The 16,895-nt window shown below is 40.4% G+C and overlaps 1 pseudogene across 1 annotated transcript; it reads right to left on the bottom strand.

Annotated features, from left to right (window-relative positions):
* Positions 1-3,997: 3,997 nt before the first annotated feature.
* Positions 3,998-4,814, bottom strand: LOC308438111 (non-selective voltage-gated ion channel VDAC1-like; annotated as a pseudogene). Its single transcript has one exon. The product of its transcript is annotated as a non-selective voltage-gated ion channel VDAC1-like (transcript).
* Positions 4,815-16,895: the final 12,081 nt, after the last annotated feature.

Raw genomic sequence — 16,895 nt, 5'->3', positions numbered from 1 at the left:
ATTGGAGAGCTACATAAGGACATTGGAAGAAGGAAGGCCCTCTCTCTTGCCTTGAAGGCTGGAGCAACTGCTAGGTCCTTAGACTTCCATTCACAGCTGCTGCCAGCCACTTTTGGGGAGTTGGACTACAGACTGTAAGTCATCAACAAATTCCCTTACTATATAGAGACTCCCCTTAAGTTCTGTGACTAGAGAACCCTGACTAATACATGTGGTAAGTGCATACTGTGGACACATGAGATAGAATTGAAAGGAACCAAAATGATGTGCAACACTGAGAAATTCACAGGAAGATGAGCACCAAACCCATCTGCGGTGTGAAGCTTTCAACATTAACATCCTTATGGATACTAGAATGTCAAACTGAGATAATTTATATGTAGAGCTGGAGTTTCGTGGAGGCAATTGAAGATAGTAAGGCTATAAAGTAATTGTTTTTCTGAAGAATATGTTATTGGAGCATACACTTTGCAGGAACTAAGATTCCCAAAGACTCTTCCACAAATGAATATTTTGTCAGCTGGATAATTGAGTATTTATAATTGGATGGTGAATGAGATGAAGTCTCAGGTAATAGATTCCATTTCTTTTATTCTCCAGCTTCTCTTCCATCCCCTCTAAATACATCACCTATTGTTTCTGTGAATCCTCAAGAATATGGTAAGGAGCCAACGGCCAGGCATCCCAATGGGCTCCATAAAATAAAGGCAAAAGACACTGGGATATGTAAACTGCTTCGGTAATATTTTATTGGCCTTCTAGCTTTGGCATAGAGAGAAATTATACATGCACACCCACAGAGGTAGGACAGACTCGCTAGAATAAGCAAAGACAGAAGACAACTAACTATTTAGTATTTTGTTGTTGTTCCTGCTGATGTTCTAGTTTGGGGGTTCCTTATCAGGATGTTGTTTGCCACTCAGAACAACTGCTAAGCTCCCCCACTGCCTCCCAAAGACAAATCACAGAACGACAAAGTAGTGCCACATTAATATGCACCATTGTTTTCCTTATATCTTCCTACAACTTGGAATTTTTTATTGTTTTCCTTGTTGTTTGGTTTTGATAAAATGAGGTGATTATTTTTTAATTAGCTTACTTGAACCTCCAATAAATGAAAAGTAGCAAGTTTTTTTTTTTTTTTTTTTTTTTGAGTTTTTACATGTTTACAAACATTCTAAAGTATTAGTATCCTACTTAGGTACTTATATTCATGTGTCTCTCTGATATACTTTCCCACTGTGGATTCTTCACTTATAGTTGAATAATCAGTGGTTTACCTATGTACATTTTTAGTGTCTCACTTTTCTCATCCCTCTGATGATGACAATGGGCACTGGACATGCTGAGTCCCATCAAATCCTGTCATTTGTTAAATAAACACACTGTAAAATGGAACAAACTCCCCACAATGTGCTCTGGCACGAGGAGCTGACTTGGACTGATTTTGACAACAAGCTTTCTACTAAAATGTGTTCTTACCGCATATACAATGAAGACAGTTCCCTTGGCCCTTGAAGTAAAAAAACAAAATAACAAAGGAAAGAACAGGAAGGCTAGAGGGCAAGAGATCTGCCTTGTAGTAAGTCAAGAGTATTGATATCCTTCAGAAAACAAGCCTTTTAGTATTTTATGCCAGATAGAAAAAAATGCACACTGGAGCAAATGACTTCCTGCTAGATTCTTCAAATAAGCCAAGCTCTAATTCTACCACCCAAGAAAAACTGTGCGTGCCATAGACAGAAAGCCAAGACTGACTCACAGTGAGCGAGGCCAGTGTATTTCCCAGTCTCTCTAGAAAACCTAATGGGGAAATTCAAATGAGGCTATGTGCTTTATTGCATGCCAAAGGTGCTTCTCTCCCTCCTCTCAGAGTGCAATTCATTCTCCTACCCTTACAGCAAGGGAAATGGATTCTTTCCAATAGATTTTTCTCTCCAAGGTCATCATCCTCACTAAGGCACAGAGCTTTATGTTAGAAATAGATTTAGATAATTTTGAGGCTGGTATGTCAAGCTGTATTTTTTCTTTTCAATTTTCTTTCTTTCTTTTTTTCTTTCTTTTTTTCTTTCTTTCTTTCTTTCTTTCTTTCTTTCTTTTTGTTGTTGTTGTTCAAGAAGAGATCCATTCTGCTATGGTCATCCCCACTGAACAGAGCCAAGCCTGGTATAATTACCTCCTCTTAGATGAAAGCCACCTAATATGAAAGAAGCTAAGTAAGTTAATATCTCAGGAACTTTTCAATACAAGACAAGAGTATTTTTTTTTTATCAATGATGCACTCTCCCAAGAGGCAGGCCATTAAATTTTCAAATATGCACAGTTGCAAATATATGCACACACAATGTTCACACATATCTACATGTGTATATATAAATACGTGTAGCCTTTAGACAGAAGACACATGCTGACTAGCGGAGAGAGCAGAATCACTACCATCTAATCAGAAGAGAGAGGGAAGTAATTTTTGAAATAGTCATATTTTCAATTAAAAAATCAGCATTTGGACACAGGGCTACCTGTTGATAATGAGGTAAAAAGGGTGGTTTTTCAGAAGAAAACAGTAAAACCAGGATGACTATTAAATGCCCAGTGCCCCACAACTGCCGTTACCGCTATGTCCCTCAGCTGAAGATTCGGCAGAGAACGGAAACTCTGTCTCATTATTCTCTTCTCATTAAAAATCCCACGGGTTTATCCAGCCATAACCTTACTCTTACAAGGTTTCTGGTGTCCAGAGCTCTGTGCAGATGTGTGGAGAGTAAGAAGTAAACTGAGTAAACGTATAATAGTGTCTGAAGTCCTGACTGCATCGTGACCGCTAACGTGGCTATGTCAAAGGTGAAGGCCTGGGACAAGCTGGCAGAAGCCTACACTTCCCCCAAGGCAAAGTCTTAGAGAGATGCCAAACCCTCCCACTGGTTCAAGTGCCAACTTTGACAGTGTCTACAAAAGCTATGTCTGCCCAGTATTTATACCCTCAGATCCCCAGCCAGGGTTGCACATGGTACAGAAGTGACAAATGACCACGGACTCATCTCCAGCTTCCTTGCCTTTGGTGTTGTTATCAGTTACCAACATAGGCCTTTGGATTTTTAGGATGAACATGAAGATCAGCCAGAAGTCTACAATTTCAGGTGGCTCTAAAGCAAGATCCCTGAGAAATAATACATCACTTTTTTTTCAGTGTTTTATTCAAGTTTTATTTTAAGTGATGTTAATTACAACATTTGAAGGGAAGAGCTAATTTCACACAAAATGGAAGGCTCTATAATGAACCCATTAAATTACTAAAAAATAGTGGTGAGGATACAGGAGGAGTCAGTTGAGATCCCTAGCGTTGTCCAGGTGTGACCACCATCACCCGCCCAGCTCAGGGCCGGGGAACCCCGGAGCTAGTTCATTCTCTGGTGCAATGGAAAAAAAAAAAGTAGAAGAAAGAAAACCACACTGCAGCACAATTAACTCCTGAATGACTGGCTCCGTCGTGCCCAACCTCTCCACCCTAAAATGGCACAAAAGAAATAGCAAACCACACCCTAAGACTACTTTTGGTGTAAAACAGGTAACTGATGGGCTAGGGTGGGAATAGGGCATGACGGGAACAGGGTGTAACGACCTGTCTAGAAGGGTCCCTTTCACGTAGGCGAGCACATGTTTCTGAGCAGATAGGATCGGGACACCAGGGTTCAATGCTCCAGAAGTCAGAATTTCATCTGGAGACTGGATACAGTTTTACAAAGGGTCCACACGTTTCCAGCTTCCACTTGCAGCCTGGCATCTCTAGAGGTGCTCCTCCCCCACCCGTGCCTACAGCTAAAAGGGCCCTTCCTGGAACAGGGTTCTGCATTACCTCTGAAATAGTAAACACCTTAAAGCTGAGCCATCCTTTGCTTGGAGGTCTAACGTGGCATTTATCAACTCTCGTATCCCCAACATATAACATTAAAAAGTGCAGTAAATTCTGAAGGTAGCTATGCTGCTAAATAGTTTAAAATTAACGGTTGTACAATAAACCAAGCTTGTGGCCACCTGCATCGACGTTCTCGCCATCCAGCAGGGCCGACAGTGTCAGTTTTAGGGTTTGATTGTACCATCAGCCAGGCAGGCTGGAGTTGTTCACTTTGGCCGAAAAGCAGGCATCAGGGTCGTCCTGGTACTTGGCTGCTATTCCAAAGTGAGTGTGACTGTTTCCTGCGGTCCAGGCAAGATTGACAGCCATCTCCAACTTCGTGTTCACCTTCTGGTAAATGGAGCCACCAAACTCAGTCCCTTCATTTACTTTAGTATGAAGCTGGAATTCGTCCATCTTGTAACCAACTGCAAAGTTGCTCTGGGCTACTCGGGACTTCGAGGTCTCAAAATTCATCTGGTAGCCAGCCAGTCAGCCCTCATAGCCAAGCACCAGAGCACCCCAGACGGAGGGACCAGCGATGTCAAAGTCCACGCCACAGCCCAGGCTGATATGCTCCCTCTTGTACCCTGTCTTGATTTTAGCATTTTTCCCCGTGTTAGGTGAGAAAGATGAATCAAAGGTCAGCTTCAGTCCAGGAGAAGCTGGTCCTCCGCAGTGATCTCAGTGTCCAGGGTGTCGTCTGTGTTCCGCTTCTCTGTAAATGTCAGCCCGTACCCAGTGCATCTGGTTTCCAGACTCCCGTTCTCTTTGGTGGTTTCCATGTTGGCAGAACCTGAGCTGGTAAACTCCAATCCATTCTCGGACCTTGTTTTCAAATGAAGTTTTATTAAGCCAAAGCCGTAGCCCTTGGTGAAGACATCCCTGGCGGACTTGCCAAGATCAGCCTTTGTGGGAGGTACAGCCAACAGAATCGATCACTTCTACTGGCCCTGCTTCTTGCCCTATTTACAGTTTGTTCCATTTTGTTAATCACAAGTTTTGATCTCCAAATTATGTTTTAGTGAAAATCCACTGGGATAACATATTTAGGAATGTGTACCTTATTCTATACCCTCCAAAACAAACAAAGAACAAAACAACAAAAACAAAACCCTCCGTATCTCATCTCCCCATAAAATACTGTCTTCACTTCAGAAACGAACAGAAGTTGCTACCATCCTGAAGATGTAATCACTTTCTAAGTCCAGAATTTTACCTCTGCTCTCTCCTCGATCTCTCACAGACATCATTTAAGAACTTTTTTCAGTCTCTGTCATACTGCACTTACCTCTAGGGTCCTAGGGAGAGCATCCTGAAGGAGGTCACATAAAGTCCAATGGAGCTCCCATGTGTACCCTCAAATTTCACACATCCCTTCCTCCTTGACCCCATGGCACAGCACAGTGTAACCGTGTCTCTAGTTCTCCCATGATGCTTCAGCTCGGCAGACACCCATCTAACTCCAGTCTTTGCAGCTGTAACAGAAAACACTGAGTAGGTAATGATAACTGACAGTTTGAATGATTAATTTAATGTTCTGCTTCCTGTTTGTATTTGTAAGAGGGCTCTGAGTCGAATACTTCTACATCTAAATGAAGCACAAGGAATTACCTTGAACATTTTCTTTTGCTGCCGTTTTGGAGCAGCCATTTGCTGAGATTGAGGACTGGACCCTAGGGTCCTGGAGCAGGCACCGTACTACAGGGACACCATGAAAAGGTTTACCCTGCAAAATAAACACTGATCAGAAATTATATCCAAACCATCCTGTACACAACTCCCTGTCAGGAAGTAGTCACAAGCTCCTACAAACTCTGATTTGCCTACAGAGTTCCTTTCTGATTTAAAATGGGGTACAGAGAGTTGGCGATTTAGAAGAGCTGTTTAGTACATTCACTCCAAATTTCTGGTGTATCGAATTAGAAGTGATCTGTTACAAAGAAAAGAGAATTGTCTCGTTTACCTTTAGAACTTTTTCCTAGTCTTTTTTCTAGTTCACACTGCTTTCTGTAACTGCACAGTTTCAAGTAGCCTTACCTCAACTCCCCATGCTCTGATGGTTTTGGCCCTTCACGCATGTTCCTCAAGATACCCAGAACTCTCTGCTTCTTGGCTGTATTCTTGCCTGATTTCATTTGATTTCTCGTTTTTCTAACATGGGATTGATTACATGCGTCTACTCCTAGGAATCCTTCACTGGCCATCCTCACAACACCATCATCCAATCCAACTATTTGCCTTTGTCTCTCTTTACAGGCCTTCTTCTGTTTCCTCCATTCTAGAAGTCAACTGCCTTTCTTTCAATGGCCAATCATCTACAAGCAGACATAATGGTCTATAACAGACCCACTGTTTATAACCTCTGCATCACCAATGCTAAACACATGCTACTTACCCAAGAAAATATATCTATTTTCAAAGTAATAGACATCTTAACAAAGTCATTATGAAATAGGATCAACTAGAGATCATGTATTTGTATATTGAAGAAGATCCGTGTGCACTAAGATGCTGGAGAAATGGCACTGTCACACCCAAAAAAATATTGCATCATGGGCATTTTATCACACATTCCTTGAGACATCAGACAGCAACTCTTGACAAACAAGTAGTCTACACATATTTTTGTTCATGTTTATAACCATAAATCCTTTTCAAGTATTTCCAAGTGCGTTTTAGTTAATATATTTACTTTTCATCCTACCCCCACCTTTCCTTTTCCATCCACTCCTCTTCTTCCATTTCTGTTCAGAACAGTAGAGGCCTCCCATGGATATCGACCAGGACTGGAATATCAGGTTGCCTTAAGACTAAGTGCATCCTCTCTCATCAAAGCTACATGAGCCAGCCCAATTGGAGGAAAGTGTCCCAAAGGCAGGCAACAGAGTTGGAGATAGCCACTGCTCCTGCTCTTAGCAGAACCACTTGAAGACTAGACTACACATGTTGACATATGTGCAAAGGACATACATAGGTCAGTCTTGTGCAGGCTTCCTGGTTCATGGCTCAGTCTCTGTGAGCCCCTGTGTGCCCAGGTTAGTTGATTCTGTAGGTTTTCTTGTGGTACCCCTGGCCTCTCTGGTTTCTACAATCCTTCCTCCTCCTCTCGTACAGGATTCCCCAAACTCTTCCTAATGCTTGGCTCTTGTTCCCTGCATATGTTTCGATCAGTTGCTAGGTAAAGTCTATTTGATGCTGGTTATGGTAGGCTCCTGTCTGCAAGTATCGCAGAATATCGTTAAGTGTCAGGGAAGCGCTCCCTCTCATGACGTAAATCTCAAGTTGGACCAGTCATTGGTTGGCCACTCTTTCAATTTATACGCTGTTTTTTACCCCTGCACATCTTTTAGGCAGAACAAATTGTAGGTGAACGTTTTATGGCTGAATTGGTGTCTTCCCTAGTTACAGGAGATGGCCAGTTTGGCTCCACATCCTCCAAAGCTAGGAGTCTTAGCTACAATCACCCTCATAGATTTCCGTGAGTTTCCATTGTCCTCAGTTTCTAGTTTGTCTCAGAGATGTCCCATCACAATTCCAATTGTCTGTCTCAGTAATTTTTTTTAAACTAAAAACCGACTGCATTTCATCATGACACTTTCTTGGACACGTTCTTGTTGGTTCTGCTCTCTCTACCACTGCCCTCTCCCACCTTCCTGTCTCTCTCTCTCTTAGTGGTTTTCTTCCTCCTCCAAACACTCCTCCTTTTCTGCCTAGGGTAACCCATGCTGTTCTCTTTTCTCTCTTCCAACTTAAGATTTCCTCTACAAATATCTTTGAAGAAGTGAGTCAATAATGATTATACATGAATAAATGAAATCTCATCCATTTCTAGAACTTCAAGAAAATATACTCCAGTACTCAAAAGATTTTAGTGCAGTCAAAGAGCAGAATCCACTCTAGTTGTCTGTCCTAGGGTTTAATCTCAAATACTTATCTAATTCTAAACCAGTTAGAGCATTCTCACCACAAAACACTAAGTCAATTTCTTTGTAATGTGAAAATGTACTTTTCATAGTAGAAAACATTTCTGAGACCCCCTTACATACTGTATGTAGTCTATAAGTTCAAACACACACACACACACACACACACACACACACACACACACAGACACACACACACACACACACACACACACACACACACACACACTTGATCTTCTACCTTTGGAAACAGAAGTTTGTCCACAGCTGCTACCAGAGCGCCTCTGTTGGTTCCAACCCTGATTTTGTTTTCGTGCTTTGTTTTTATGCCAGCCTGTTCCCCAGTGCTCTTCGCCCTGTATCAGCTTAAAATAAACCCTAACCTCTGACCAACTAAGCTTCCTCCAAACACCCTTCAGAACCTTAGCTTGACCTAGAAAGCTTTGTATAACATCACTGGCCCTTAAATAAACAGAAAACGTTTCCTGTTGCCTACCCTGTCTGAAATGCTACCAAGCATTGGATTTTTGTTTTCCTTTATGTGACAGGTGCTGTAATAGATATTTCCTAACAGGTGGGTCTTCAAGGATCAAGTTTGTTACTTTTTTTTTTCTTCTACTCACACCCTAGTTTCTCTGAAAGAATCTCACAAGTGCTACATGTTGCAGCCTCTCTGCACAGGATACTTGCTCCTCTTCGTTTTCCCATCATTGCCTCTCAGCACAGAGGTGGAGGAGGGCAGCCCTAGGACCCTTTCACTTAGGCCTGAATCCTTGCAAACTGATCCAGCCGCTTGCTTTTCTGCCAGGAATCACCCTCCTTCTACCTCTACCTCGTTGCAACTATTGAAAATCAGCTCTTCCAAAGAGAGTGAGCTTCCTAGCGCATGTCTTGAGATTGTTTTGTACAACATCTGCTTCCTGGAGCTCAGTCCATTTTCCAGGTGCTTTATTCACAGGCATATAAAAAACATTTGTCAACTGCATGAGAAAGTCTAGTTTGACTGAGCTATAAAATCACTGCCAAGTTGTTACACCCTCAGCCTGAGCACATGCTTAAGACACTGGGGAGAATTGTTCCTAGTTTGGACTCTAACATAAACAGCTATGCTTGTGTTATGGTACCTAAATATATTACGCTATTCAAAACCATTACATTTTAACCCTGACAAATTCTGAATCAGAAAATAGCCAAGGTTACATTAGCTAAAATTAAACTTATGTTTTTGAAGCTCTAAACTAGACCTTTCCCTATGCATTTAAAACTGTCTTTCCCATGTACTGTCTGTGCTATGCTCACCAATTCCCAAATGAACACAGTCCAATAAAAAGCTGAATATTTAAAGTCCAAAGAAAATCCCACAACTGTGGCCTAAAAAAACAAATGAAAAAAAAAAAAAAAGAGAGAGAGAGAAGAATTTCTAGCTTGACTTATCTTGACTGAAATTAGTAGTGTTGTAGTGTTACATAGAAGTTTCCCAGAGAACCTTCTGGAGACTGTCTCATGTGTGAGACGGCTTGTAAACATCAGTAAGTTTAGCTCTCTTTGACTGTCAGGTGGACATTTCAAATCTTTGTAGTATTTTAAGTAGCCAGAATTGTCTTCTTATAGAAATAACACTGTAAATGAGCCAAAGTTTTTCTGGCTGGTTCAGGAAAACCCACTTATTCTCTAAGGTACTAGAAATACATTTGTAATCACAAATGTAGACAAAAAAAATCAAGTTCATTTAAATGGCAAACATATAAATAGCAAGATATACTTAAAAGTTTTTCCAGGCCCAATGCTTACCAATACACAAAATTGAAAATGAGAAAAATTAGCACTGTGCCATAGTATGGATTGCAAGAAAGAAAGGTGAGACACGCGGTTATTCCCTAACCACCCTCTACCCACCCTTCTTCAAAAGGAGAAACTAAGTGTGATATGCAGTTTGATACAAGGGCACATGGAAGAGTCTATCTTACAACCCCTGTGTGGCTAGATATGGGTACACGTTCAATCAATGAGTTATATACAGAAATAAGAAACAACGCATGGAACATGCAGGTCATACCCTTTATAACATAGGTTCATTTTTTTAAATTGACTAGGATCTGCAAGAATCAAGGGACAGTTATCCTTCGCCATGTATCTGAAGGCTCAACCTTGGAGAATCATGAAGCACATGCTGGAAATGTCCGGTTGGGCCAGGCTGACCTCAGTCCCAAGCCATCTACAACTATTAGGTTACAGAAGAACAAGGTTCGACTGTGTATGAATTACTTGTAGCCAAGGACGATTTGGGTGTGAAATCCTGTGGACACTGGGATGTAAATATCTTATAACTTCCAGAATGGTGTTAATTTAGAAGAAAATCCACCCCAAAATTAATGATTTTCCTTTTTATTGAAAACACAGTTTGCCAGAAAAGGCCTACCAGATCTTCTCTGTATCAAATTCAACAGGTAAAAAAAATGTGTGCGTGGGGGTGTGTGCTCTCCCAACTCTCCTGCACCCTTCTTTCCTTCCATCTGAGCTCCTTTATTTGAACCCCAAGATGTACTAGAAAGTGATCTGACAGAAGACGTGAAGTTTAATAAACTAAAGCATTTGTCCTCCAGGAAGTCAGAGATTCCACAAAGACAAGAGGAAAAACAAATGTAACCCCACAGTGTAAGAAGTGTTACGATGCAGTTATTTCTAAAACTCTGGGGATGTACCGAAATAGAAATATCTTTTGAATATTATCAGAAATCTTGCCTCAAAAACTGAACAAAGGCGGATTGAGAAGTCATAGCTAAAGGGTACAGAATATTTTTTTTTTTTTTGAGTTGATGAAAATGTTCTGGAATTTATTATAATGATTTTTCAACTCTGTAAATGTATCAAAAGCTTTGAATTGTGCACTTTCAAGGGGTAGACATGTTATGTAAATTATATATCAATGATGCAATTAAAAAACACTAAGGAAAGATTGGGCTCTTTCATTGTGAAGAAATTCTAGCGACCCAGACTTTTCTAGAATGACTGGAGTCGCATACATGTACACATCTGTACATATTTAAATAGATCAAATCAATACTCCAAAGTTTCTCTTTGGAGCTGAATTTACTTAGGGATAGGACTCTGAGACTTGGGTGCCTCCCACAGAGATTATTATGCAGAAATTATTCAGTATAAGCAATACCAACTAAAATCTGTCCAGATCAACTATCTGAGCTCTGTCCTGCTCTCAGACCCAGTAGAAATTGATGTGTGTTACATGAGGGTAGTATCGTGTAAGTCCCAGTGGTACTTAACAATCAGCCAACACAGAAGACCTGTGCTTCCATTAATCCCACTCTCCCTTCTCAACCTAAAGGCCAGCAATAAATGCTGAAACCCCAAATAAAGCCTTTGCACCTATGGCAGACTCATCACCTAAGGGGCTCTATAAATAACTGCCCCAAACTCTAGCTAGGATGAGCAGACAAATCAAAGGCTTTCTGCTGGTGGGCAGAGCAACCTGAAGCAGCTCCTTTTCTGACAGCTGCTACTCTCCTTTCCGGGCCACTTCTGCAGCCTCTGCTTTTATGTGCCATGCAGCAAAATCAATGCCATTGATCTTTGGAAACAATAGAGGCTTTTACCCACAGAACAAACTCATTTTTCTCTCTTACACAAGGAACCCATGCTTTTTGTTCAAGTTCATATGTCTTATTCACTCAGCATTGCATGTGCTCTGGGAGGGGGTGGCTGAGCCATTTTTTGAGTTTCCTTTATACATGGCTCTTATCCAAACTTTTGGTCAGAAGTGGTCTCTGTGAAGACTGACATATGAGTTAGTAGTGTGTGTGTTACTCTTTGCCTCTACCAGGACTAAGGGAAGCAAGAACTTGATTGATTGATTGATTGATTTATTTATTTATTTATTTATTTTGGCAGTAACTGTACAATTGCAGCTATTTGGTTTTATTTTAGAAATTGTCTAATTTAGGAGACTATGCCGACATTCCAAATGTTTTGTCTACCATGTTTAATAAAATATAGAAGCACATGATCAGAAATATTACACATAAGATGGCAGATAAAGTCTTTATAGAGAGAATTTGTTGCACATTTAAAGTCAGCTATTATCTAAATAGTCCTAAAAATCAGATTATGAATAAAACTTTCAATTACTTAAATATGCCAAAAGATACAGAGGTATAGAGGTGTAGACATTTTTAATTATGATCCTTGAAATAGTTAAAATAATTATTTCACCAAAATAATTCAAATCCTAGCTCTATTATTTTCCAATTCTGCACTTGGTAAATCAGTATACCTCTGTTTCCCCATTTCTAAAATACACACAATAAAGCCCTCATATAACTTTGTAAAATCTAAATTATTTGTGAAAAACTATTTAGCATGTTTCTTCTGTGCAGGGAAGCAATAAAAAGGAACGGCTGTTAGAAGTCTCCTGAATTATTTTTGGTGTTTTACAAAATAAATAGTAAGTGCACAGCAATATTTTAAGAGTGCTCCTGTTCAAAGCTATCACTCCTCAGCACTGTAGAAAGCATGATTGATGAATTAGTCACTGTAGTCACATAACTATGGAAACAGCATACACAGGGCTGCAACAGAAGCTGCCAGCCTCACCCTGTGGAAGCAACGGGAACTAGGCTCATAGTTCAGGTGCCTGTGGGGAACAGGAGACTTGGGAAAGCTTCCAGATTTTGTAGTGTTGATCTAGTCTTTTCCCAAGATCCCTTTTCATTTGATAATCACTTGGAAAGTGACAGCCCTGCAGTGGAAGTCTAGAGATTTAAACATGAATTCCTCATCACCATGCATTGAAGCAGTAGTGTCTTAACCTGAATGTTTTCCCAACTGACTTCAAAGCCCTTGGTCTCCTTTATGTGGCCTTTGTCACCACCAGTGATCACCAAGTCCCCAACTTGCAGGAGGTGCTAACTAGATATTTGTTGATGTAATCCAGATGGGATTGTGAGACCACACACTAGGCCTTAGCAAATAGCATCCTAGATGACTGTGGCTCAAACTATTAGCTGTTTGGGGAAAAAAAAAACAAAAACAAAAACCTGAAAACACTGTGGGTGAGCACATTTTTCACACATCATGAGCACACTCCTACCCTTGTGCAAAGATATCCATGTCTGCACACACTCCACAGAGAAGTAGGCAGCTTAACTAAAGTCTCATTCGAAGATTAAGAACAGACATTTAAAATCCCAAAGAGGCACAATCTTCAAAGCCTTCTGACCTGATTCCAGGAATCATAAATTTACATAAATTAAAATATTGAAATCATGATTTTTCTAAGGAATATTCCCGAAATGATTGCTATATTTAAAATAATGAACAGATTGACAGCATCCTCAACAGAGGCTTGTCCATACATTCCCTTTATGTGGCATTTAGCCTAGATGGATTAAAATATACAAATCTCTACCCCTTGATGTTGGGTTACTTCTTAGTAAATTCATGTGCTGGATAGCTCTGTTCTTAAGAGTAACCTGTAAAGTCTGAGAACATGTATGGGAAATCTCTCTAGGACCTTTCCTTCACTAATGTTCACAGAGTCAACCACAGGAGAAAACTGCAACATTTATCACTCCTTTAGGTTGAGGGACGGGATTTAGCTACCCAAAAGGGCTTGTTAGCTTTGCTAAGAAGCCTACCTGAAAACTGCAAGACAAACATGGCTGTCCAGCCAACTGCTACAGCTAAATGCCAGCTTTCTAGTCAAGAACATTAGCCTGCACAAATTTCTAGACATTTTGCCCTAGGATCCAACCATATGTAAAACTTATGGGTCTAGATATCTCTGGTCTCTCAAAGCTAAGCCAGCAACCCAAAGAATCAAGTTAAAATCAGAGAACTCTGTCCCATTGTTCTCTTGGTTCTTTCTTGTTGGAATCTCTAACCCTGTTTGCTTTATCCATGGTGATCTGAAATCTCTCCTTTGCGAAGACTTTCAACATGTTCATATGAATAAGGCTGTTAGGAGAGTCCAACTGTGTGGTCCAATCAACTACAGTGCCATCATCCTTGATATTATACATCAATATGTTCAAGAATTGGTTTCTGTTACCATGCTAGAGGAACTAATGCCATTGTAGTACTGATAAACATGTGTGTGGTTATATAAATCTCCTTGAGGTTAACTAGATATAATTTGATGACACAGCCCTTGGCTAACTTGATTACTCTTATTCACCTCCAGTCTCTGGAACAAAGCATAGGCTCATAGAAGTGCCTGTTCATCCAATAATACGAAGGAATAGGTTTTGATGTGATTGCAAGGGGATACTTGTTTCCTGTTCTCTTGAAAGCCCTCTTTCAGAATCAGTTTGTGTCTGCATATTATGCATATCAACTATGGGAATTCTGACTCCCCCAGTCTGAATTCTAAGAGGATTAAACAATCATAAGATGTATAAGAACCCAATAGAGGTAACTCTCAGCATGTTGCAGATTACTCTGGCTTTGGGTTGTTTAATCCACAAACTAACAGCCAACAGAAAATGAGCTGTAGGTACCAGTTGAGGGAAAGAATGGGAAAAGAGATATTCAACTCTCACAGAAGCTTGCTTTCTGTGAAGACAGAATGACCTTGCAAGACCTGTAAGGCAGATGCTCAGTGCAGATGGAATGATCGGGTCCCAGTAGGTTGTATTCAAGCAATCTGTTCTGAATGATATGGACTAGGATTTGAGGGATCAAGATAAGAAGGAAATAGAGACAGAGATCAAATGAGTAAAAGGTCGTAATGAAAAATAATAAAGAATCCACAAGTGTTTAACCCAGCAACTGAGATATAATTTCACCATGGAATTGTTGACAAAACTCCTCCCCAGTAAGTGAAAGCATCTCTTCTAAATAATCCTGAAATTTGAAATATAAAAAGTGGATAAAATCAAAACTTGTGTTTTACATGGCAAAGAAGTTGAAGAGAATTTGTAGGAAGAAAGTGTAATTTGGAGCCAGTGGTTTCAAAGCCGGGATGAAATTTTCAGAAATCTCGTGGTTCACATGACGGCTTTTTTATAGACAGATAATGTTTAACTTTCTCTTTTTCCTAGATTGCATAATGGGGTCAGGATAGGAAGGAACCAAGAAGAGTACAGTCTGCTCCTCTAGACACAGGGCAAACATAAATCTGCTTATGAAATAATAGCCAGGACCTTGAGCAAGTGTCCCAGTTATTCTCAGACTTGAAAGGATGTATTTAAATTTCTGTTCAAATTCCGTTAATCTTTACAACATTCTTTAGCAGTGACTTCTCATTATCTCTATCTAGTTCACTAGTAATTTTTTTAAAAAGCAAGGTACAGAAAAATGCAACCAACTTGCTCGAGGTAGCACAGCTCTCAAATAGGCAACATACCAGAGGTGGAGACTTATATACCATTGCCCCAGAGATAAGTGGGACTTAAAGACTCACAACCATGCTCTAGTGTCTATGTGACAAACCACTCACCATTTACATATCTAGTTACATATCTTACATTATTAAAACTCTCTCATCCCAAAAGAATGTTCATTTATCTGTGTTTCTCTAAAGAACCAACAGGTCAAATACATATTTGCTATGAAATCACAGGCCTAGCCAGGAATTATGTATATCTTGGATACTGCCTGCAAGATGCCTAGCATTCAACATACCTTAGCACTGCACCTTCTCAAACATCTCAGAATAACCCATCATGTTCTTTCCCACCAGATTAGAAGATCTATGAATAAACATGAAGGCTTATAGCCCAGAGCCTTCTAATGGGTTGTTCTTCCTAAAAATACTTATTATATGCATAAGCAACATTTAGCTAGTATCTTTCAAATACAGGTGACTTTTTCCCCCGAAGGAACATTAATAATTCTTGAAGACACATCTATAAGTACATTTGTTAGACACATCACAAGGATAGAAGCCACTAAATACACAAGGCAGCTTCTTACCCATCCACTTTTCTGGAGAACAAGATTTAAACAGAGGCTCTATTAATTACATGTTCTTACTTATCTCATAGGTACATTGGAACTACTAAAAGAGTTATGGGGAGAGAGGAGATGTGATTAGAAGGTGACACTGTAGTGTTGGGGAGCATGTGTGTGCTACTTGCTGCAGAGCAGAGCAGTGTATGGAGCTGCACAGGTTCTTCTGTAATAAGAGATCATAAGGGGCATCTGATCAAACTTTGTACGTGAAGAAATTCCCAGGGTCAATGCCCAGATCTGACAGGAATGAGCCAGGAGACTGAGTCACTTTGGGGATATGCTCCAACCTCCTTGTAATAATATATGGGATCAAATCTAGCTCCTCCTTATGGCAGAATACTGTACTAAACAGGGAATGATATGTCTTAATGTACACAGACATAATGATGTAAGAAGAGATGCTTCACCTGCTGAGCACAAACATGGCAGGTGCACAAGCTTTCTTTCATTTGAACCACAATCATTTCCCAAGTTTTGCAAACTTGTGGGTCTGACTTCAAAGGGACAGCAGCCATGTCTTTTTCATGGGCTTTCTCTTCAATACCATTCTTCTCCAATAATACATTTCTCTAAGAACTTATCCTCGTACCCTATTAGATGCACAGCAATCCTGTCTAGGCTTTTATCTTCGACACAAAACTGGATTTGTGCATAGGGCAAGGGGCAACATAGGCGTTCTGAGGTCCTCTCCCTGTGCCCTGGTGTTCTTAATGGCTGAGTATGCTTGACTAAGAGGGAAGAGTGACCCAAGGTGCCGATCCTTGCAGAGCCTTCTGACCCCATTTTTATTCCCCCTAGGCTCTGGTCTGACAACTTTTAAATGTAGTCTGGGACACAACAGTGGGAGAAAAAAATTGAGAAGCACTGGTGTGAGACACGTGGGCTGCTGTTCATCTGACAACCCAAAATAAACCGAGACTAACAAGACTGAAAGGACTCTGACACTCTGTCAAAGAGGCACAGACGAGCTCCCGTTAAGCCTGTGCATTAAACAGTGTGGTGGTTTGCTGTACAATTAGCTCACTTTCAGGATCCAAGGGCAGCCTCAGCGATGAGGGACAAAATAAAACCAGAGAGAAACACCAGTATCTTTCCCTCTGATTTAAAGA

This window comes from Micromys minutus (genome assembly GCF_963924665.1).
Source record: "Micromys minutus genome assembly, chromosome: 27".
Lineage (NCBI taxonomy): Eukaryota > Metazoa > Chordata > Mammalia > Rodentia > Muridae > Micromys > Micromys minutus.
This window is presented reverse-complemented; position numbering and strand designations above follow the sequence as displayed.